This window comes from Tursiops truncatus, chromosome 17 (genome assembly GCF_011762595.2).
Source record: "Tursiops truncatus isolate mTurTru1 chromosome 17, mTurTru1.mat.Y, whole genome shotgun sequence".
Lineage (NCBI taxonomy): Eukaryota > Metazoa > Chordata > Mammalia > Artiodactyla > Delphinidae > Tursiops > Tursiops truncatus.
In genome coordinates, this window is record NC_047050.1 from 43,375,747 (window position 1) to 43,400,884 (window position 25,138).

General features: G+C 41.2%; 1 long non-coding RNA gene across 2 annotated transcripts in view; it reads right to left on the minus strand.

Moving 5' to 3' along the window:
* Nucleotides 1-568: 568 nt before the first annotated feature.
* Nucleotides 569-25,138, minus strand: part of LOC141275687 (uncharacterized) — a 52,777-nt gene continuing 28,207 nt past the window's right edge. The window contains exons 1-3 of one of the 2 annotated variants that reach the window (XR_012327293.1): nucleotides 18,471-18,638; nucleotides 939-1,141; nucleotides 569-796 (exon numbers count right to left, since the gene is read on the minus strand). This is a non-coding gene — a long non-coding RNA (uncharacterized lncRNA). Of the gene's footprint in view, nucleotides 797-938; nucleotides 1,142-18,470; nucleotides 18,639-25,138 lie in introns of those variants that run through there. The other variant, XR_012327294.1, reaches the window with a different exon arrangement.

A 25,138-nucleotide genomic window follows, 5' to 3' on the forward strand; every position in this document is an offset into this window, starting at 1 on the left:
TGATTCAGCATTGAATAGAGGAAAAATAATTTAGTAGCAAGCACTTTGGGATTTAGAAAGAATACTTGAGACATACTATTTTTAGAAGCATAAATCTGCAACACAATCAAATACAAGGACTTGTATGACTGAAGTAGATGATCAATTGCAAAGAGGTATTTCTTTTGTTTCCACCTTAATATTTTACTGATTTATAGACCCAATAGGAAAACAAGTGTAGAGTTTTTGTTTTCCTTTTAAATGAACAATGGATTCCCTTGAAACGTTGAAACATTCAAAACTTTCCTAAGTTTTGAAGACTTAGGATATCTGGAGGAGAGTGGAAGTTCCTTTCATTCTCTTCTCCCACCTCACTCCCATCTGACAATGAGTCACTGTTTCTCTTAATTAGGCTTCTAATGTACCTTTGCATTGGTATTTCACAAGTGAAGGATTTCCAGCCTGAGAATCCTAAGTATATGAGTACATGTATTTGCAGAAGAAACGACATGAACAAAATTAAAAGAATTTATAATAACATTTCAAGAAGAGGTGATAAGAAAATTAATTCCAAAGATTCACCTTTTTTTTTTTTTTTTGCGGTACACGGGCCTCTCACTGTTGCGGCCTCTCCCGTTGCAGAGCACAGGCTCCGGACGCGCAGGCTCAGCGACCATGGCTCATGGGCCCAGCCGCTGCGCGGCATGTGGGATCTTCCCGGACCAGGGCACAAACCCGTGTACCCTGCATCGGCAGGCGGACTCCCAACCACTACGCCATCAGGGAAGCCCAAGATTCACCTTTTAAATAGAAAATCCTAGAAGGGAAAATATTGATATGTTTGATACTGAAGGCAGAGAACTTAAACAGCTGACGGGTTTTAGCAAAGGGTTTGACGTTGGGGCCTTCCAAAGAGGCACATACATAGTAATTCTGGATTTTGACTTTCTATATGGTACCTGCCAATTTGTCCCTCTGTTTGACCTGGCTGGTGCCACGGTCTTTGATCCTGGTGAAACTGTGTCATTTCTAGGCCCTTTCCTTTCAGTAACTGGGCTCTGGACAAGGAATTTGGTTCTGGTTCTCTGTCCTCAGCAATTCCAAATCTCCAGCCTGTCCCCTGGGTCTTCAAGCCCAGTATTTACCAGATCTTGGCTCCATCCTACCACACAGAAGATAGAGCAGAACTCAATTAATTGACAGATTTTCCAATCACTGCTATCAACCCCAATACTGCAGAAAATATCTAGGGATGTTTATGATGGAATGTGTATTTGTGAATAGTATTACACATACACCCCCAAATACTTCTATACACTTATAGACACAAAAAATCTGAGTAGCTCATAATTTTAATAGACATAACACATGTCAATCATGTCTTCTTTCTTTTTCTCCTCCCTTTTTTATTCATTTAATTAACACACTGGGCTACAAGAATTTGGGCTATAAGATACAATTCGTGTCTGAATATTCACAGAATTTAGAGTAAAAATTTGAACTGGATGCTCAGCCTGTTACAAAGCTATATGCTACACTGGTGTTTTAAAGGGGCTCTTTGCCTAAAGCACTCAGAAGTATTTGTAATCTTGTGACCTTGGCAATCTATTGTTGCTTTCAGTCTGTCCCCATCCTTGACCCCATTTTCAGCCTGACCTTCAGCACTCTCGCAGGCATACTAGACCCTCTTATCCTTTTTCCATTCTGTTCTCTTGTTACGCCAGTTCCCGTCTGTCTGCTTTTCTGTTCTTGCTTCTGAATTTCAGAGAAATGCTGATTCAATTTAAATGCATACCACCTAACCTCAGATTAGCAACCACATTATTCATTTCTGGTTGATTCCTAACATAGCCATTCCCAGCATGTCCCACTCTTCTAAGTCCCTAGTGCCCACACTCTTTCATTCATTTTATTCAACGAATACTAATTGAGAATCAACAATGTGCCATGCACTGTGCTAAGTGACAGGGTAATACGGTAGGGGACAAAACAGATCCTGTCCCTGCCCTAACAGATCTTACAGTCTAGCGAGGGAAAAAGGTAGCTTCCTGCCCTTATTGCTTTACTGGAAACATCCAGGCCTTTAGGGAATCATCAACCTTCTCATCTTCCCTTTCTCTGTGTCATCTCTCTCTGTCTCTTACTCAAGTATTTCTTATTTTTCCTCCTGTCTCAGAAGACGAGCCAATCTTACATCCTTTCCCATGAGTCCTTGAATTCATTCCCTTCTTCCTTCTTCTAAGACCTTACTCCCTATCATTCTCATTAGTTTTTATTCTGAAATAAATGATATTTCTCTTAAATCCTTTAAACAGTCTGTATTAAATCAAAGCTGTACTTTGATGAAAACACACTGAATACATTTGCTAATATCTTCAAATTCAGGATTGGCAGAGTTTCTTTGAATGCTATCTTGTGTTTTTTCCTTTTGAAATTTGTGTTCTGTCCCAAAACAATCAGAATAGGAGCCAGGGGATTGACATTCTTGGACCTGGTCTAAACATTCTGGTGAACAGTTCCTCGGCAGATATGTCAGCATTACTTCTTTTTAAATGATTTTATTTGGATTGCCTTCCAGGTACTTTCTATTTTGCTCTGAAAAAATCACACACATCTAAGCTTGGTTTTTCAGTTTTAATCTTAGACTGGCTAGCAACTATAAAGAAAAATTATTTGAATTTTCTGATCTACTAATTTTGGATTGGTAAGGAAGATTGTTCCAGTATCTAGGAACTAGAAAATTTCCTGTTAGATTTAGTAATTACTTCTTATACTCTATTTACTGCATTGATTCATGAAAACCTCTCTCCTATAGGTGATGTCATCCATTACTTTATTGTGGTCATAACCTAGAAAATCCCGAGTGTATGGTCTCTCAATTCCAGTGACTTATTTTTCAGAAAGAAGGTGTTAGAAATTTCCCCTGAGGAAAACATCTGGTTCCTCTTTTTAAAGTAATACGAAAAGAGCATCACACGAAACAAGTTTGGAAAGGTGATGAGAGCATCACTGATGGTTTTGCTTTACCATTGCTCTTCAAGCCAGCATTTCTTCATCAGGGACACAGAATATGTGAGCCAGAAGCACAAATATATCATGTCTTTATTGCTGTTGATACAGTCTGACAATGAGCTATTATAGAGATTTGTGGGAAAACTGAGAACTAAATCCTAGCAAACAGGTAGGCCCTTCAAATGTTTGAGGTGTGAATCCTATACTGTAGTGAAAGTCTGAGACCTCAGTCCTTCTGCTTTAAGGGTGACTGCACTGGGTCTTGAATGCATGCATTACAGGAGACAGGATGAAAGGGCAGCTAGTATCTACCCCTGGCACAATGTACCCCCTCCTTCTTTGGGTCAGAGAAGAGGCTCCACTTTTGACCACACCCTCAGTGTCACAGTTGCACATTTTCTTTAGTTATCATAATTGGCACTTTCCCAGAGCCTCAAGTACTTAGCACCTCCTGGTGCAGAAGCAGGCTCAAGCTGATAGGAGGGTGGTATTGAGGCTGAGAGAGCAGTGGAGATGAATTAAAGCAAACGTGGAGATGAATTAAAGCAGTGGAGATGAATTAAACCTCTCCCTGATAGAGGCAAGCTAGCCTCTATCAGGGAGAGGTAGGTCAGCAGTCAAAATCATCAAGTCCAAGGAGCAAGGTGAATGCTAGCTCACTTTGGAGGGTCTATATGCAAAGGGTCTAGTCCGGGGGGCCTGGGGTGATGTGTAGGAAAAGCCTTCTAGATATTAGCTTCTTCAGAAAATAAGTGGTGAGCAAATCTTAGATCAAGGAGGCCTTTCCAAATTCTGGGGGCAGATGTATCGTTCCTTGAAAAGTGTCTTCTATGAACCAGATGAGGGATTCATAACGGAATCTGAACCTTAGATGACACAGCAAAAGTAAAGAGGGCTTTAGTTCCAATAAGGACTGGGGCAGGGTGGGGGGACATCTAGGAATCTGGGACTTTGGTCGAACAAAGACTCATCAAACAGTTTGGCTACAGCGTGATGGTTAGTTAGGCCTCTCACAACTCTGCTTTAAAGCACAGGCCAGATGTGACTAATTCTAAATCTTTCTGGAGCTGACCTGGCTGCTACTGTTTCATTGGCCATGGGTGTCGGGGAGGGGACAGCTTATAGGCACTGGTGTCTGCTCATCTAGAACAGCTGGAACAAAGCTGACTGACCTGAAACACAGGTCAAAGCTCATCAACTGTTACACACACACACACACACACACAAGCTATGGGCTGGAAAGGCTGCCCACTTATTAGTGGTGCAACATATGACCAAGGCATCAGCAAAGAATAGAAACCAGATTATCAGATTATTTAGGAATCAGGCATGAGAACTGACCCACACATAAGCCAAAAGACCTGTTGGGTTAATGGTACGCCAGAGGGTTATTCTTTTGAAGCAAGGTCTATAGGCCTTACACCACCCGGTTATAAAGAGTCCCATTTTGGCAGGGAAGTAACAGGGTGGAGTCTGAAAGAAACAACAAGAAGAGACTGAAAAGAAAAAATTAGGAAGTTCCATTCTTCTGGCTCAAAAAAAAATACCACTTGCATAGTTACAAAACCTGACTTGGCAACAATTCACGAGAAAAAAGACCTGGGGATTTTACTGGTAACAAGCTCAAAATGGGAGAGTTTGTGCAGTGTTGCAAAAAAAGCCAATGAAATCTTAAGTTGCATTAGTAAAGTATAGTGTCCAGATAAAGGGAGGCAATAAAGATAAAGACATAGAGAGACACATATAAATCAGTGTGAATCCAGAGAAAGACAATTAGGCTGTAGAAAAAGCTGGAAACCACGTTGCCTGATATGTGGTCAAAAGAACTGGTTGTGCTTGGCTGAAAGGGAAAAGACTGGGGAAGGAATGTAAGTGTCTTCCAACTCTTAAAGGATCGTCTGATGAAAAGAGTAGCCTTGAGGTTTGTTAACCCAGAGGGCAAACTGAGAACTAGATTTCAGCTCAATGAAAAGCAGACATTTTAAAGAATCAAACCTGTATGACAATGAAATTAAATACTTTCTGAAATCATGAGCTATCCATTACGAATATGTTCAAGTAGAGTTCGAATGGTCCTGTAAGGGAGCCTAATTCATGTGTGGAGGCTCGCAGAATAGAAGAAAGGGAGCTGCATTAGGTGGCCTCCATGATCCTTCCCAGCCCTATGAGTCCATAATTATTTTCTACCACCAGTGTTTCCATCTGAACACCCTCACTTCCCATTTCTTCCAGAGTTTGCTCCCACAATTTCTCCCACCATCTCTAGCATCTTGACTTTTTCTCCCTCCAAAGATGCTTTCCAATTTTTATTATTAAAGAATGGAAAAATATTCATTTGATCTTTTGTTTTTGCTTAGAGTGGAGTGCTATTATTGTTTTTACTTGTTCAGCACTTTGTGTTTGGAAACAGCATCCTGATTTCTTTGGAGGACTACCCCTCCCTCCCTCTTGGTTCATAAGATTAAAGTGGTGTTAACCCTTTAGCGGTGATCTATGACACTTGCCTGGTCTTCTAGTAGTTTGAACAGGATTATTTCAGGGATGGGCATGCGATTCAAGTTGTCCAATAAGTATCATTTCTAAGATTTTACTAGAACTGTTAGGAACTACTGGGACCACCTACCGGTTAATTATAAAACTGGAGTTGTCAGAAGCCAGCACATGTAAAGAGTCTACAAGAGAATAAATCCAGCACAGAAAAGTGGGTGTGCTGGGTGGAGAAAGAAAGAATATCTTAACCGATACTGTCAAATCTCTGGACTTCCCAGTTACACAAGCCAATAAAGTCCCTCTTTGGTTTTGATCTGTTTCTTGAAGCCAAAGTAGTCTGAACAATATGTCTGGGCTTTCAATTTCTTTCTGACTTCTGTCATTCATTCTGCTCACTCCATTGCATCCTGTCTAGGGTCCGTCACAATTCGGCCCTGCCCACCTCTCCAGCTTCCTCGCCACAGCTTTGACATTGCTGTGGACAACAGCGCTGGTACAGGAGGAGCAGGCTGGCACTGACCCACTCCTTCTGAAGTCTGATAACCTTGCAACATTTTTGCAAGGTATCTTCTTTACACTCCTAAATGCCTTTGTCTCTGACTCTTCCTTTCACATTGACCTGTTTCTTTCTATGGCAGCTTCATTTTTCTGTTCTTTAGATTAGAATCCTGGAACTCATCTAAGACATGTTTATTAAACACCTCTCATCTGGGTTAGATGCTGGTGATTCAACAGGGAAGTCAACGTTGAGAGCCACTGCAAACTTGGGCTTACAGTCCAGGGTAGAATGCTAACAATACAGTTTACTCCAAATCACAACTTGGAGAGAATCCAAGCAGCTGCCTTTTTGAACCTTGGTTTTACACAATGTAGAAAAGCCATACTCTTAACAGTCACATTTTCCCATTGTAGATATATGACACAAAATTCAAAAGGAACATAAGGATAGAGCGAAAATTCTCTTTGTAAACCTCTGCCCTTCAGTTCCCACAATGCCCCTCCCCCATGCAACTATTATTGTCAGTGTCTCATGTATCAATGCAAAACAAGTTTGTGCACATACAAGCAAATGAATATCTATCCTGCCCACCCTCACCCCTTTTACAGAGTGGTAGTCTTTGCACCTTACTTTTTTTTTCAACAAAATACCTTGGAGAAATGCTATATCAGTACCCACAAAGGCACACTGTTCTTTTTAATGGATGCATAATATTCAACTGTACAGATACACCATGCATTACTTAAATAATCTTCTATTGACGTATCTTAGGTTGTTTCCAATATTATGCTCCTATAAACAAATTTGCAATGATTATCTGGGTTATATAGTATTTTGTGCAAATTGTGAATTATCTGTAGGATAAATTCCAAAAGTAGAATTGTTGGTCAAAGGATATGTCTACTTTCCACATTGATATCTATTGTCTAATTATCCCCCAAAGTGATCACATAAATTAACAGTGTATCAACCATGGATGAGTGCCTGTTTTCCAACAACTCCTTGAGAAAGTCTGTTATTAAACATTTTGGTCTTTGCAAATCTAAGTGAAAATGCCATCTCATTTTCGTTTTAACTTGCATATTTTATTGGGAGTGAGGCTGAGTATCAGTTTGCGTTTAAAATCCACTTGTATTTCCTTTTCTAGAACTACTTGTCATGTCCTTTGCCCATTTTTCTATTAGATTGTTGACCTGTTGATTGGTATAAGCTCTTTCTATTTTTTGGAAAGCAGACTTTTTTCTGCCATATGTGTTGCAATTTTTTTCTAGATTGCTATCTGACCTTTCATTTTGTTTATTTATTTTTTTGCTTTCTCTTGTTTATTTTGGCCAAGAACTTTGAATCTTCTCTCTTTTTCATCCTCAGTATATTACTAATTCTAAAATTTGTTTGTTCTTACTATTTCTAGATGGGAAAAGAGAATGGACAAATCATTCATACAAGTGGTTAATAGACACATAAAAAGTTCGACCTCACAAATTAAAACAATACAAATTAGATTTCATTTTTTTACTCTAGCAAATTAGGAAAGATAATTAGAGTGAAAACAGCATTGCTATATTCTGTTGGCAGGAGTGCAAATTAATTCAATACTTTGAAATGCAAATTCTCAGTAAGTAGCAAGAGCTTTAAATTAAAAAAAAATTTTATTCAGTAATGGCATATCTAGGAATTTATCTTATGGATATAACAACCAAGATGGGCACATTTAATATATAGAGATATACTTCTACTCAGCACTGTTTTTTTTTTATTTTATAAATTTATTTATTTATTTTTGGCTGTGTTGGGTCTTTGTTGCTGTGCATGGGCTTTCTCTAGTTGTGACCAGCGGGGGGCTACTCTTCATTGTGGTGCGTGGGCTTCTCATTGTGGTGGCTTCTCTTGTTGCGGAGCACGGGCTCTAGGTGTGCGGGCTTCTGTAGTTGTGGCTCGTGGGCTCTTGAGAGCAGGCTCAGTAGTTGTGGCGCACGGGCTTAGATGCTCCGCGGCATGTGGGATCATCCCGGACCAGGGCTCGAACCCAGGTGTCCTGCACTGACAAGCGGATTCTTAACCACTACGCCACCAGGGAAGTCCTCAGCACTGTTTTAACAGGGGAAGAACTGAAAGAAATTTGAAATCTATTGTCCTACAAATAAATCACAGTGCATCCATACCAATAGAGACAACACAGCTAATGTAATAATAAAGTTTAAAGCTATTAATGATGTAGAAAAATTCTCACACATATTATATTAAAGATGGGATACAGGGCTTCTCTGATGGCGCAGTGGTAGAGAGTCTGCCTGCCGATGCAGGGGATATGGGTTCGTGCCCCGGCCCGGGAAGATCCCACATGCCGCAGAGCAGCTAGGCCTGTGAGCCATGGCCGCGGAGCCTGCGCGGCCGCGGAGCCTGTGCTCCGCAGCGGGAGAGGCCACAACAGTGAGAGGCCCGCGTATCGCAAAAAGAAAAAACAAAAAAAAAGATGGGATACAAAATTGCTTAGACAGTGAGATCACAACCACATAAAAATATATGAAAAACTGGAAAAAATATGTCAAAGCAGTGGTTGCTTGTATTTAGAGAGATTATGCATTTTTCTCCTTTTTACTTTTCTGTGATTTCTCAAATTTTATAATGTGCATATATTATATAATCTGATAAAAATCAAAATAAGCACATACAAAAGGAACGTACAGCTATTTCTAGGATTTACTCTTCATCTGTTTCTATGATAACCGATAGGCCTTCAGGGTTTTCTTTTCCACACTGGGATTATTGAAACAATCAATATTACTCAGTCTTGCTATCTCTAGTCTCCTCCAATATTCTGTTAGATTACTCAGAAACACTGCCTATTATTACTGAAGACCCCAGGACAGCATTCCTATTTCATGACACTTAAATGACTCAGGCTAATACACCAGCCCTCTAAAATTTGGCCCCAGTCTACTTAAATCATCCAAGTGCATTTCCTACTACTCCCCAGGAATATCCTGCATCCTCGATAGAGTGGTCTCATCACTGTTTGTGCCACCCCACGCCCTTTCTTTGTTCGTTCTGTTCACTGTTCTTGTAACTGCCTTCCCCAGGCTCCCTTTGTGCCCAGATCTGATTCATCCTCAGGAGGTTTCTGTCTCCTCCGTGTTGACCTTCACCTCACCCTTGGCTGAACTCTCAGAGCATGCCCCTTCAATCACAGCCACAAAGTAATGCTTCACAGTTCTGCGACCATTTCTTGTGTGCTAATATTGACTCCCCAACTGTTCTGAAAGCTCTGTGAAGGCGGGTGACACTAATCACAATCTTCTTGTCTCCTCCCACTTGGTTTCTACCCAGTGCTGAGCAGAGGGTAAGGCCTGGCCAACGCCTGAAGTGGCTGCAATGATGAGCAGGTTCTTAGGCAAGGTCTTCTTTTCGCCTTTCCTCTGTTCTTGCCCAGAAGCCTCTCTTCTGAGGAGGGCCTGCCCAGTGGCAGAAGAAAATTAGCAGAAGCCCTAGTGGGGTTCCAACCCTGGCTACACATTATAAGCATTTGGGGAGCTTTAAAAATATGGCTGCTTGCAGGGAACTCTGCTCAAAACTCTGTAATGACCTATATGGAAAAGGAATCTAAAAAAGAGTGGATATATGTATATGTATAACTGATTCACTTTGCTGTACAGCAGAAACTAACACAACATTGTAAATCAATTATACTCCAATAAAAATTAATTTAAAAAAATATGGCTGCTTGCCCTCTCCCATCCCCTGCCCTACCCCTGAGGTTTAGAATTTAATTGGTGTAAAGTGGGACCAGCAGTGATATGTTTTCTAAAGCTCCCTCACTGATTCTAATGGGTTCATTGAGTGCCACTTCTTTCAGGTCTCAGCCCTTTTGGCGTGCACCCATTCCAGCACTTTCCTGTCTTATTTCCAGGCAGGAAGTCAACCTAGAACTGGCCAGAGACGCCAAAGAGACTGACTTTAGATAAATCCTTTGGCATCAGCTATAGCCTTTGTTGTTTTTCAAAGGTGTTTACTTTTGAATTGACAGCTATCCACGTAGGGGCCTGCTCTGAAGGTTGCCTTGCCAGGGTTGCCTTTCAGTCTAGGCACCAAGATAAGCTAATGGATAGACAGACCAGCACTAGGGTTAAAATAAACTCGGATCCCCTCAAACAAAACACTGTTGTTATAGAGTATAGCAAGTCAACTGAAGCAGTTTGTTTCATGTGGAAATACAATACATAATTTGTGTGACAGAGCTAGAACAAAATGTTAAAGAGAATATATATGTACAAAGAGGAAAATCTCGACAGTTATCAACCATTATAAAAATCCTACTAATGTATTAGTACATAACTCCCTTATTTATATAATAACAAAACAATGGCAGCAATAATAATAATAAATTTTTAGCACTAACTATGCACCAGGTACCCATTCTAAAGGTTTTATTTGGAATATTTAGTTTAATCTGACAACTCTACAAGATAGGTACTGTTATTACCCTCATTTCATAGATGAGGCAGTTGAGGAAATGAATTACTAAAGATTTTGCTAGCTGGTAAGTGGCAGAGCCAGGATTAGAAAACGTTCCGAGCTTCTGTTCTTAACTTTGTAGGACAAATTCCTATTTCAATGGAAAATGAAGTTTTTTTGGTTGTTGTTGTTTTTGTTTTGTTTTTACCATCCAAGGTTTCTCAAATATCTGAATACACATTAAATACCTTCCATTATTTTTACTTTCATGATTTTCAAAATTCTTCCAAAGCGTACTATACACATCACTGTTTCCTTAGACAGAGAGCACTGAACACAATTTAACCTTTTCTTGAAGACTCCACGTTAGGATCACAGACTTTGAGGATGCTAGATGGAACCTGATTCTCTCAGTCTTTTTAAGGTTTTGCCTAGTTAGGTCCCTCAGACTTCACTGGGCTGGACAATTACTGCAGACACCTTTCCCTCAGCCCCAACTAAAGGTACCTGCGCTGCTCATGGGCACTGCTGAGGTGTCAGCCCCAGACAGCTGTGTTCTGTTCTCCGCAGGCCCTGCAGTTCCTCAGCCACACCTGATAACACAGAGTGGACTCCTGTCCTAAAGCAGCCATGCTCTAGGCTGGCCAGCAGTCTACAGCATGGACCAGTGGAAAAAGTTTAGCCACAACTGGGTGGTGTGGTTCGGATTCTCCCTTTGGGGAATTTGAGCTGGGAATTACTGGTGAACAGTGGGAGCTAGAAACATGTACACAGAGAGCCAATGGGGTAGAATAAGCCAAAGTTATGAGGAAGCAAGTCTGATGCTAAGCACAAGCTGTGAGGTAGAAAAGAGGTAGAGAGCAGGAATCACCAACTCCGACCTTCAGCAGCGGGGGTGGGCTATGCAAATGAGAGAAGGGGGCGTGGCGAAGGTAGCCCGGGCTTGGCAAAGATTCGGGTGACGGCCAAGTTCATGCCCCACCCTAAGACTTTGGAACTCTAAACGTGAAGGCACCACACCGGCCAAACAGAATGAGTCTGCAGGTTGCAATAGGTCAAGAGCTGGCAGCTTATAAATTCCTAAGAGGGGTTGAGGAAGTGGGTCAGGGGAGACAGAGAAGACGCAAGACACTGCTAAGCGCAGCCAGAGGGGAGAGCTGAGGCCGTAAATAACTGATCACTGAGGTGACGATGTGCGATGTTGAAGTCCCGGGGTAACCTTGGATTCTCGATGGCGTCCTAGTCCCAGTCTTCCTGAGGTCTGGCGCTGCTACAGCGCCTGGTGTTCCAGAGGTTTGGTGATTTGGCCCTTGTTGGTTCCCACGAGGCCCTGAGGGGTTGAGATCCTTGTTTTCTTCATTCCTTACAACTCCTTCCCCTAATATTAGATGTAACTTGAGCTGTTCCTCGGAACTAGAAAAGCCTGATGAAAACACTCTACGTGGCCCCAGATTGCTCCTTTTTCCCCGTTTGGAATTATTGTTCTCCTAATTATAGTTCTTCTATTTCCTCCTTGGCTGCTAGGCCGTCAACTCACTTTATTGCTGCAGTGTGCTGGCTTCTACTAGCCATTCTCTCTTCGTTATTAAGGCTACTCATAGAGTTAGACATGAAATCTGGAAGCTTGGTGGAATTAAAACAAATTTAAAGTAAACAGGTAATTAAAGAGGGGTGCATTTTATATTATGTGAATTATATCTTAATAAAGCTGTTATAAGAAATTAAATAAGCAATGAAAGACTTTTAGTGTCACGTGAACTTTAGTAGATAGTATTTTCGAAATGTAATTTGACTGTTCAGATGCCTTTCTTGTTTACTTTTGGCTCTAGTCCAATCAGTGAATGGCTTATTAAAGTATCCCTTGATTCTCAGGAACCAAAACATACAAGGAAAGGAAAGACGACTTATTTTAAGACATTATTCAGAACCCAACTGAAGGAAGTATGCATGGTCAGAGAGCTTCTCTCTCATTCTCTTTCTCTTTCCCTTTCTCCTTCTAGCTACTTGGTTCCCTAATCTCTTTGTCCTGTTTCACATCTGCTCCACGTTCTTCTCTGCAAATTAGTTATTTTGCTTCTCTGTAGAGTTTTTACTTTCTTTTCCTTCATAACACCGGCTTTGGGCTGCCATGCTGTCAATTTTGGCAATGCATGACCTTGCATCATGACCTTGCATCTTCAATGCCAGCACCCTCCAATTCAGCCTTCCTGTCTCTGAAAATCTGATTGACTCAGTTTGGGCCAAGTATCTGTCCCTGGTCAAATTAGCTGGTCAGAGAGCAACAGGCTCTCTGAGGAGACTTCATCAGGGGGAAAATGATTGGCATTTCAGCCAAAGTGAAATTTCTATATTTCTGAACTCTGATAGGTGATGTGTTATTACATATTTATATTCCCTCTTTGTTATTCTCCATTCAGTGCTTAGAGTCCTGCTAACAATAAACAAATTGTTGATGATATTACTTCACTATCTGGAGTCAGATGATCTAGCCTAGTCAAAAGTCACTATCTTGGTTTTCCTTCATGTATAAATACAAAATATATTAAAGGCAATTCTTCCCTTCAATGCTTGCCTGTCATCTCTCAGGATCCTATTACTGGATTATCGTTGTAAAACTTTAGTTCATGTTAAACGAAACATAAGGAAAATTTAATTTTTAACAACGTAGCTAAAAGTTGTTGTTGATGTTTCTGTGAAAAAACACTTTAAACTCCACATTGCATCTACAAGGAGATGCTTTCCTGACCCAAAAGTTGTCACAAATGTAGGGGCGATTTGACAATTTGTCTAAGATCACTACTTTTGAAATCATGTTTCTTTCTTTTCACAAAAGTATGAAATGATTACAAGTCAATCATGGGTGAAAGAGTTTATTATTGGTTTTTCAAAAGATGCCAAGTGTTGGAGGAAATTTTTCTCCCTGGCCAAGACAAGAACAGTTTCATTTTAAAAACAATCAAATGGGGCTTCCCTGGTGGCGCAGTGGTTGGGAGTCCGCCTGCCGATGCAGGGGACACGGGTTCGTGCCCCGGTCCGGGAAGATCCCACATGCCGCGGGAGCGGCTGGGCCCGTGAGCCATGGCCGCTGAGCCTGCGCGTCCGGAGCCTGTGCTCCGCAATGGGAGAGGCCACAGCAGTGAGAGGCCCGCGTACCGCCAAAAAAAAAAAAAGAAAGTCAAGTACATGGAAGGCCTAATGTTGAAATCATTTTTTCAGAAATACTTGCAATGTATTTGGATGTATATTAGTAAGAAAGACAAGAGATTAGATAGGAGGATTTTTTTTTTTAAGTAAAGGGAAAAGACAGAAATTTAGCTATCCTGAAAAGGCAAATGTTTTAGTAAAGGTTCAAAGGATTTTGTGCATTTTGGTCATCATCTCCATCAGGCTAAGTGCCTTGGACTTGGAAAGTCCTGAGTGACCCTGGGCAAGTTCTCTCCCTTCAATGGGCTTCATTTTCCACACCTGATAAATGGGAAAATTATTCCTTACTGTATTGATGTAAAGATCTCTAGGTAAAATACACGAAGCGCTCATGCAGTGACTGTCACTTAGGTACTTAATAAGTGGTGGCAAGCTTTTGTTAGATGGGTATTCTAAAGAATAATGACTTCTGATGACCACAGACCGCTCTTCACTGTCATAGTTAGCAGAAGGCTACTCCAGCTGGCATTAGGGAGGAAGCCTACACCAACAGCAGCAGGAATCACTCCATGGTTTGTTTAGGTCTCCCAAGCCTGGTTTAGGGGTAGTGCTTTACAAAGACAGGAATCCTATGGTAATAATATTTTCAGGACACTTTCCCTTCACCACCCTCTGCAATGGTTCTTGAATTCATCCTCTTCCTTTCCTTCCTACTGCCATTGCCCATATTTATGCTCATGCTATTTAGCCACAACCATGGCAAAATCTTCTAAGTAATCCCCATCACTAATTTCTTCCCCCGATACCTGGCCTCTAGTCACATCCTTATAAAACATTTATAGTAATCACTTGCCCCTTAAGAACCTGTGGTAGCTCCCCAGTGCTTACAGAAGAAAGTCCGTCCTCTCTGCTGTTTTATGCAGCCTTCCACAGTGAGGCCCCAGCCCACCTCTGAAGCCCTATCACCTTACACCCAAGTCTCTAAAACCCTATCCTACCACCACCAGAAAAGTGAGATGTTTCAAGAGTAAATCCTATACTTTATAACTTCTAAATCTTTGCTTTTTCTGTTTTCTTAGTCTCGAATGTCCTTTTCATGGGGGAAATTCCAATCATCTTTCAAGGTTCAGCTCAAACCTTATATCCTCCAATTAGTACATCAAGCTGAAATTAGTTCCTTTTTTCACGGCTCCTATCATGTACCGATTTTTAAGTCCTATAATATGCTATATATTGTGATTATGAATTTCTGTTTTCCTTCTAGACAGTAAGCTCCTAAGGGCAGAGAATTTTCTTATTCATTTTTGTAAAATGTTTTTCCTGGAAACCACTGAAAATGAGCATTTTAATAAAAGTCTTCTTGGTAAGTGACCAAAGACCTGTAATGGCCAAACTCAGTGGAGGCTCTTCAGTTTTATCTCATTTGAACTCTTACGATATTTGAACTGTTCATGCCATTCTCCCTTCAACCTCTTTATTCCCTTGATTTTGGAAGCACCACTCTGTCCTGATATTTGATTTTTTCACAGATTTCTACACTGGCTCCTTTACTATTCAGTATTCTTCAGGGCCCTAATCCTTAACCCTTCTCTCTTCTTACTTCATGCTCTACCGAGAAAGCTGCCCATACTTTCTCAAAGATTCAACTACTAAGTATGTATCTAGCTAGAAGCTTTTGTTCATCTGTAAGAGAGATCCCCAAAATAGTGGCTTAAACAAGATAGAAGTCTGGACGTAGGCAGTCCAGGGCTGGTTGGAAGTTTCACAGTGTCAACAGGGACCCAATTTCTTTTCTTTGAGGATGTTATGGCATCCTCAAAATCCTCAAAATCCTGTTTGAGGATTTTATTTGCAAGATACAAGGTGGTCTAAGTTGACTGACAGATCTCCAGCTATCATGTTTGTGTTATAGGCAGCAGGAAGGAGGAGGGAGGGAGATAAACACCTGCCACCCTCTCACCCCTGACCCCTGTGCTTTTAAGGAGACTTCCCGGAAGTCCCACAGAACAGTTCCATGAGAATTTAGCCACAAAACCACAACTATATATCACATATATATTTCATATACATATATATAGATTTCAGGCAACACTATGTCTAGTTAAAAAAGGAGCTTCTGGAAAAATGACCATTTTTCAACCAACATGGTAAAAATTCATCTGGACAGGAATCATCAGAGAATGTTCAATCGGACTTCCCTGGTGGTACAGTGGTTAAGAATCCACCTGCCAATACAGGGGACATGGGTTTGAGCCCTCGTCGGGGAAGATCCCACATGCCGCGGAGCAACTAAGCCTGTGCGCCACAACTACTGAGCCTGCGTGCCACAACTACTGAAGCCCGCACACCTCAAGCCCCTGCTCCGCAGCAAGAGAAGCCACTGCAATGAGAAGCCTGTGCACCACAATGAAGAGTAGCCCCCGCTCGCTGCAACTAGAGAAAGCCCGCGCGCAGCAATGAAGACCCAACGCAGCCAAAATTTAATTAATTAATTAATTTAAAAAAAAAGAGAATGCTCAATCCAGGGAGGGACGTCTGCCACAGAGCTGAACATTTATATGGTAATAAAGTATTTCCCCACGGATTGCTTATTGGTCAAAAAGGGAGACAGTAACTGTACAATGGAGTAACCAGACAACACCCTGACCCGGTGATCAAGATGAATATAACCAATGAGGAGCAGGCAGACATCATGTGGCCTCCAGATGTGACCCTGTGAAGGACATGACATTGCATATGTGGTATTCCAGCTGGAAGTGCGTAGCCTGAATCGAATCATGAGCAAGCACCAGACAAACCAAAACTAAGGAACGGTCCATAAAAGAACTGACCTGTACTTTTTAATAATGTCAGTGTCATGAAAGATAATGGAAAACTGATGAATGTTTCCCCATTAAAGGAGACTAAAGAGACAGCAACCAAATACAATACGTGATCCTGGACTGGAGGAAAGCAAGATGCTCTAAAGGGCATTATTGAGACATCTGACTAAACTGGTAGAGGTACTTCAGAGAGAGAAAGGACAAGACCTGATGACTAGTCTTGAATCTGTTTTCTCCTTTCTATTCCCAGAGTCACTGTCTTAGTTCAGTTTCTCAGCATTTCTCCCCTCAGCCTATTTCTAGAATCTTCCAAGTAATATCACAAAGTCCAATGTCTTTCCCTTCCAATCTGTCCTCCATATTGTCACCAGAGTGATTTTTTTAAAGCACAAATCTGATTATGCCAAATTCCCTGTCTTAGTCCATTTGGACTGCTATAACAAAAATGCCATAAACTTGATGGCTTTTAAGCAACAAACATTTATATCTCATCATTCTAGAGGCTGGGAAGTCTAAGATCATAGTGCTGGCAGATTTGGTGTCTGGTAAGAGCTTGTTGTCTCATTAAGGGCTGCCTTTTCCCTGTAACCTTACATGGAGGAAGGGGCAAGGGTACTTTCTTGGCTTCTTTTATAAAGGTGATAATCCCATTTATGAGGACTCAAACCACATGGCCTAATCATCTCCCAAAGTCTCCACCTCCTAATACCATCCTCTTGGGGGTTGGGATTTCAACACATGGATTTGGAGACGGCACAATGCTTCAATCCATAGCACTCTTAATTAGAAATCATCTGTGCGGGCCTTCCCTGGTGGCGCAGTGGTTGGGAGTCCGCCTGCCGGTGCAGGCGACACGGGTTCGTGCCCCGGTCCAGGAGGATCCCACATGCCTCGGAGCGGCTGGGCCCGTGAGCCATGGCCGCCGAGCCTGCGCGTCCGGAGCCTGTGCTCCGCGGCGGGAGAGGCCACAGCAGTGAGAGGCCTGCGTACAAAAAAAAAAAAAAAAAAAAAAAAAAGAATCTGCCTGCCAATGCAGGGGACACGGGTTCGAGCTCTGGTCCGGGAAGATCCCACATGCCGCAGAGCAACTAAGCCCGCGCGCCGCAACTACTGAGCCTGTGCTCTAGAGCCCGCGAACCACAGCTACTGAGCCCACACGCCACAATTACTGAAGCCCGTGTGCCTAGAGCCTGTGCTCCGCGACAAGAGAAGCCACTGCAATGAGCAGCGTGTGCACGTCAATTAAGAGCAGCCCCCGCTCGCCACAACTGGAGAAAGCCTGCGAGCAGCAATGAAGACCCAACGCAGCCAAAAGTAAATTAATTAATTAAAAAAAAATCATCTGTGGTCTAATCCTAGCCATTTAAGATTCTTCTCTACATGGATTCAGAGTTCCTTATGGGGCATTTCCTTCCTGCACTCCCATCTCAAATGGTTCCAGTTCTTGAATGTTCCCTCCACCTTTCGTAGTCATGACACAATGCCCAGGATGACATAATGAGGACAAGAAGGGGATGTAGCAAGCCAGTAAGATAGGGAGTTATTTTAAAGCTTTTACCTAATTTAAAATATAGGCTGGACTACCATGTGAAATGACTCCATTAAAAATTTTTTAAGGAGTTAATTTTTCAAAGAAATAAGTAAGTGTCTACTGTTTATGCCAACTCAAAGGAAAGGGCAAATGAAGATGGGCTTGTTGGCTGACTTCCACCCTAAAATTTCCTGTGAGGCTATTAAATGTGGCCAGCCAAGGATCTTATTATCTTAATCAGAATTATTCTATCAACAGGCCTTTTTCTCTGTCACAGCTGGTGCTGAGAGCCATATGTCATAAAACTCCCGTACTCCCAAAGTTTAGAAGCTTTGCTGAAACGAAAATATATCACTGTTGTTGAATCAAGTGACCTATGGAGTTCCCAAAAGAAGTGTCCTTTATATTTTATAGTTATATAGTGAAAACTCATGATTTTTCTTACCCATGTGGCTTTTCTCCCATTTCCCATCTGTTTACTCCCTATAATTTTTCCAAAATATTATTCCATCAATCTGTTCAATAAAAAAAGATTGCTTACCTCACTTGCTCTCAGGAATAAGAAAGCATCACCGGAATTGCATTTAGTGAGGAGCTGATATAATTCTTTTTCTCTGGACTTGTCAAATAAGATTACCAGCAAACAAATACCCATCTAGAATTCAATACAGAAGATCCAGCTATTATATATTAATATCTATTCCATAGATCTGTATCTATACCCAAGCTTACATTTTAAGGCATTAGTTTTAACCGTTGTCAAGCATTCCCTTAAAAGTCAAGTCTGTATTAATATAATGAACAGTGAGAGAGGATTAGGAGTATAATTGTGAATTGCTTGAGTGAAGATTATTCATTCTGCACCATGTATTCTGTCAAGTGGAATTTTAATTTGTGACCAAACACCATGTTCATTTCCATAAAGGAGAGGTGGTCTATAGAGCTCCTGATAGATTTGCATTTCAAAGGTATGCTGTTACATAATTTTATACCTAATCTATGAATTTGGCATGTCTATTTCTAGTTTGCTCTGTGAATTTAAAAAGTTACTTACCTTGTATTCTTGGAGTAAGTGAAGTAATATATTATTTGTGACAGCAACAATTTCTAAGCTATGGATCCATTTAATATAAGTTATTATACTTAGACTCTAAAATCATCCAAGATTTACAATTAGATTCCAGGAAATTGATGGAGAAAATCTGAGTTACTCTGCTGATTCATCAATGTCCATGTAAGTTTCCAAAGCATTGCCAAAAATCTTACATGTTTAACACTCCTAAATACAATAGATTAGTGATCACTCTTTTAAAAGAGCAGATAATAACTTCTTTACCCATCTCACAGGATTGTGAGAATCTTATGAAAAAAAATAAAGTGCTATTCTACTATTAATTACTATTATTAAAAATAACAGTTTCTTAAGTTGCAGATATGATCAGAGAAACATAACTCTTGAGAAACCACCTAATATTATTTTCTGATAAAAAGTAGACAGAGGAAGAGTAAGTTCCACAGCCTGGTCTCATTATTTATTGCCTGTGAAATCAACAGAGCTTGGAAACCTGTCTTGGGGTGAGCCTTCTAGGACCTGGACTTGACCTGGATTATGCCTCCCCCTTTGCCTATTGAAAATATCTATTGTAGTATCTTTTACTAAAACCTTATTTTTCCCATTCTCTGAAACAGTCAACAACCACAACACACTCAGCATGGGGTGGGGTAGAGTCCTATGTCCAGGAAGGCTGGCATTCATTCTGATTGATCAGAACCTGTCTTAGACACCCTATGGGGTAGACGCAATTTATTATCACCATCATTATCATCATCACCATCATCGTCCCTATTTGAAAATTAGGGAATTGAGAGCTTAAATAACATTCCCAAGGTCATATAGCTAATAAGTGCTAGAGCCAGTATTTGTATTCAGACAGTCTGTCTCCAGGATCTGTGCTCTTAACCTTGACACTACTGACAAGTAGCTGAGTGCAAGGGCCTGTGGAAAAGAGTCATATCCAGGATGTGCAGGGGAATCGGATGCATGGAGAGGGTTCAAAGAGGAGATAGCAGAATCCCAGAGGTAACTCTGTCTGCCCTACCCCTAGAAAAGATCTGGATGGAATATCTGTAACTAAATATTATACATTCAAGGAGCATTTGAACTGGATGGGAACTTGAGAAAACAGATGGATGCCTTCCTTTTACAGATGAAGAAAATGCAGTACCAGAGAGTTTGCATGAGGTACCTAGGGACATTAATTCAATTAATCATTTATTTAGTCAAATACCGTGCTACGTGCCCAAGAATTAAAGATAGCAGGTCACGTTGCCTGCCTTTGAGAAAGTTATATTTTAGTCAGTAAACCATGTATGGTAAACCAAAATTATGAAACAGCAAAAAATACTCTAAAAGAGACTGAGCAAAGTGTATAAGCACCCAGAGACTCTCCCTAGGGGTGTCCTTGAAGGCTTCCGAGAGGAAGTAGCACCTGAGCTGAGTTTTGAAAGATGAGTAGGAGTTTCCCAGATGGAGAATGAAAAGAAGGTCATTTCATGCAGTCCAGCTGATTGGTGGTAAAGTGCAAACTGACACTCCCATATCCTCACTCAGTCCAGCCCTCATCCTTCCATACCACCAGGGAAAGAAATCCCCAGTCTTGGGAAGCATTCTTGACAGGACTTTTCTAGAGATCACGGGAGAATACAAGCCAGGAAAATACACAAAATCGGTGGTAACTGTTAACATTTTAAATCATTTCTTCTCTCCTAATCCAAGGGTTTCACATCTCTTACTACTGACTTCATTATACCTTGCAGCTATATGTAAATTACACGTAGAGGATATTTTAATGTATCTGCTTTCTCCCTATTTCAAAAAGGCAGAGATAATTTACTATACAACTTTCTCAAATTACTCTTAGGATTTTTTGCTTAAAGAATTCATGAGGAAAATTGTTTTATTACTATTGCTACGCTTCGTATATGGCGGTGAGAGTAACCATTAGTTTTCAATTCCAATCTCTGTTTGGCAAACCATTTACTAACACTTCCGTCTAAGAATGATCATATATCTTGTTTTCTGCTTAGGATCCTAATTCTCTTACAAGAGTAAGACTGGCCCTGGCTTTCAGGATTCAGTCTTCCTGATCTTGAATATTTGCAAAAATTTATGTAAAATTCATAGACTTTATTATTTTTTAATTAAATGACATTTTTCTTCCAAGTTTTTTTTCCTTCAAATTAAAATATTAACTACATTGGTTAACTGTGCTCAGATTATATGCGTTAAGGTTAGGTGCTGAACAAGGGCTCCTGGAAAGAGGGGGAATTGGGAGTAAAGTCCAGCATGAGCCTTGTCAGGCTCAAGAAATGAAGACTTTTCCTGACTAGCACGTAGGTGCCGATTAGGCTAGCAGACTTTTTGGTTATTCAAACATAGATTTGGTCTTCCGTGAGAAATTAGGAGGACTTAGAATCCCCAGTTCAACTTTGCCCTTTTAGAAAGATTATCACTCACGGTTGAGTTCTAATTACACCATTAGATTAGCTTTGACCACATGATAGACCAGGACTTGAATTCAGTCTGACTCTAGAACCCTTGCTTATGTCCATCAAGATGTGTTGATGCCACTGTGCAACTCTGCCTCTAATAAAAGTAGTGTCAAGTCACATCATAGCATCGGTGCCTGAAGTTCCTGTGCCTGCAGGCTGTCAACCCCCAATACCCTCTCACCCCAAGGCCCCACCAAGTAAAGAACCCTCCTTTCCTTGGCTATTTTGGGCAATTTGCTAAGGTCAGGGAAGAGGCATGGAAGTGCTCACACACTTGTTGATTGGCAGCATCCAGTCTTTTCCTTCTCTTCTGTTCCTGTTCCCTTCATCAACGCTTACTGTCTGGGAAGGTGCTTGAAGGGGCCTCATTATTGCCACAGGCAATGGTGTCCTTCCAAAGAGGGTTATAATAAGCAGCAAATACTTATAAAGCACTCACCATGTTCCAGGTACTGTTCTAAGGGCGTGACACATAAAACTCCTTTGATCCTTTAAACAGCCCTGTGAGGCAGATACTATATTATCCCTCCATTTTATAGATGAGAAAACTAAGACACAGAAAGATTAAGTAACTTGCCCAATAAGGTAATAATGAAGCTAGTCTGACGGCGGTGCCCATCGTCTTAAGCCCACTGCTTGTACTAATTCCTCAAGACACACTCCTGATGCTTCTAACAGTTGAGGTTAAAGAAAGGCTCTGGGTTCCTTTCAGGAGTGATAAGAAGGGCCTGCTCCCAACTGGGGCTACACTCAGTCCTCTCAACTCTAGGGTATCATATGTGCTCAGATTCTCTCAAGCCCTTTAATGTGAACAGCCCCTTGGTTTTCTTGAGTAAATGCTTCCTAAAGAATATTCATGTTTTCATAAGCACAGGCAATGGTTTACCTGCACTTAAGGGTCAGTTTCCTACAGAGAAAACTTTTGTTTTAATTGGGGTATAGTTGTTTTACAATGTTGAGTTAGTTTCTACTGTACAGTGAAGTGAATCAGCCATATGTATACACATATCCCCTCTTTTTTGGATTTCCTTCCCATTTAGGTCACCACAGAGCACTAAGCTATACAGCAGGTTCTCATTAGTTATCTATTTTATACATATTAGTGTATATATGTAAATCCCCATCTCCCAATTCATCCCACTCCCCCTTTCCCCCCTTGGTGTCCATACATTTGTTCTCTATATCTGTGTCTCTATTTCTACCTTGCAAACAGGTTCATCTGTACCATTTTTCTAGATTCCACACATATGCGTTAATATACTACATTTGTTTTTCTCTTTCTGACTTACTTCACTTTGTATGACTGTCTCCAGGTCCATCCACGTCTCTATAAATGACCCAATTTTGTTCCTTTTTGTGGCTGAGTAATATTCCTTTGTATAGGTACCACATCTTCTTTAACCATTCATCTGCCAATGGACACGTAGGTTGCTTCCATGCATGACCTGGCTATTGTAAATAGTGCTGCAGTGAATATTGGGTGCATGTGTCTTTTTGAATTACGGTTTTCTCTGGGTATATGCCCAGTAGTGGGATTGCTGGGTCATATGGTAGCTCTATTTTTAGTTTTTTAAGGAACCTCCATACTGTTCTCCATAGTGGCTGTACCAATTTACACTCCCACCAACAGTGCAAGAGGGTTCCATTTTCTCCACACCCTCTCCGGCATTGATTTTTTGTAGATTTCTTGGTGATGGCCATTCTGACCAGTGTGAGGTGATTCCTCATTGGAGTTTTGATTTGCATTTCTCTAATAATTGGTGATGTTGGGCATCTTTTCATGTGTCTCTTGGTCACTACAGAGAAAACTTGGAAGCAGACACAAGTCTGTAACGACACAGCTTCCTACTGCACACGTTATTTTATGCTTGTTTATTCATATTTTTCCCCCAGCAAATATTTAGTGAGCAGCTGCTCTGTATTCACTGATATGGTAATAAGCCAAACAGTCCAGATTCTTGTCTTTACGAAAGTCATGTTTTTTAAACAGCAGTTATGCTCCTTGGAGTCATGTTTCAACCATTTCCATGTGAGAAGCGGTTCCACACTCCACATTTGAGTAATTAAATGGCCCCCTGGCCAGTTTCATGTGGCTGCACCCTGTGCAATTCCACAGGGGCCCATGCTTAGAAGGGGTGTTTGTTTTAGTGCTCTGCTGTCACCATTTTGGAATTTTTACAAATTTATGAACAAGGGTCTTGCATTTTCACCTTGCACTGGGCCCCACACATTATACAGCTGCTCCTGACTGGCCCTTATAGATGTCCTTGCTCATAAGACTGAAAACTGCTTGCAGTCTTGAAATGGCTATTTTTCCACTCACATTTCAGAAATCTCTGGGTCAAGTTTTTAATCAAAAATCAGACTCAATGTCCCAAGATGATGGCCATTGGGTTCCTTCCCCATCTCACTCCAGGAATCATTGTGCCTTTGTTGTACATCACTTGGCTCCTGTAACTCTGAAAACAAAGATCAGTCGAAGACTTGAACTTGCACTGGGGTACGAACAAGAAAATAAGGTTAAACTTAAGGAATCGCACCTCACCCCAAACTATTGACTTGATCTCTTTTTGGCTCCCCACTTGCAATCCATTTACTTTTTCTCCCTCCCATGTCTTAGTGATGAGAGGAGTGAGCTGTTTGCCTTTGGACACCACGTGGGGCCAAAGGGATGTGGCAGAACTGGAAATAGGAATCCTTATTGACCCTGCTTTTGGCTAGACTGTGATGTAGGCACTTGGACTCTAGAGTCTTCCATGACCCTTATTCCCCCTCAGTGTCCATGACCCATTTGCTCTTTTCCCTTTTCTTAAAACCTGCCCTGTGGGAAAGTGGAAAAGAGATACTATCAACTACTTTTTATCAAAATGCAAATGACTGATAAGACTTAATGTGTATCTCTTCTCATGATATTTCAAGTTTAACTTAGTCCAACCCCATTTGATTGCACTCAAGGCTGAAGAGCTGATAGGAGAATTCGAGTTCAGTCAGAAGGGCCCTGGGGCTGTGTGGGGAAGAATGCAGAGGAGATGAGAGAGGAAGAGAGGAAATCTTTCCCCCGCTCCTGACTCTCATTCAGGGGTAGTCCTGAAAGATCATTCCTGCCTCGAATAAAATGGAATTGCCCTGTGCTTTCGAATACGGAAGCTGTAGGCCAAGTAGAAAAGGTAAACTGAAAACCAGGTCATAGACCTCAAAGCCCAAAGAAATAAGTAAAAGTTTCCAATGGTAACTGGGGCATAAACACCTTTGTGAATTGGAATGGAAGGAGATTCGTCCTGCTGGTGCCCCAGTTAACACGCTTGTAATTGTCTGTTCTGACTCAGACTGTTCTCAAAGTGGAAGCAAGTCTATCCACAGACCTTTCTTTTTCCTGATTGTCCGTCTTCCTTACCTATGAGCCTCCTTTGTTGCTGGCAGATAAATTATGTCTCAATGTTGCTGTTGATCTTTTGACAGCTATGCCTGCAATTTAAATAAAAAACTGGCACAAAGGAGTTGACTATGATGGACCAATAGTCTAAGAATATACATTAGAGAGACAGGGCTCTTCAGCTAATTCAACAGAGTCAGCTTGCTGGAGAAAGTTCCTGGGAGAAAATGAATTGGATTATCGTGACATTTTTGGCCACGATTTTGTTGTGTAAGTTTAGGCAA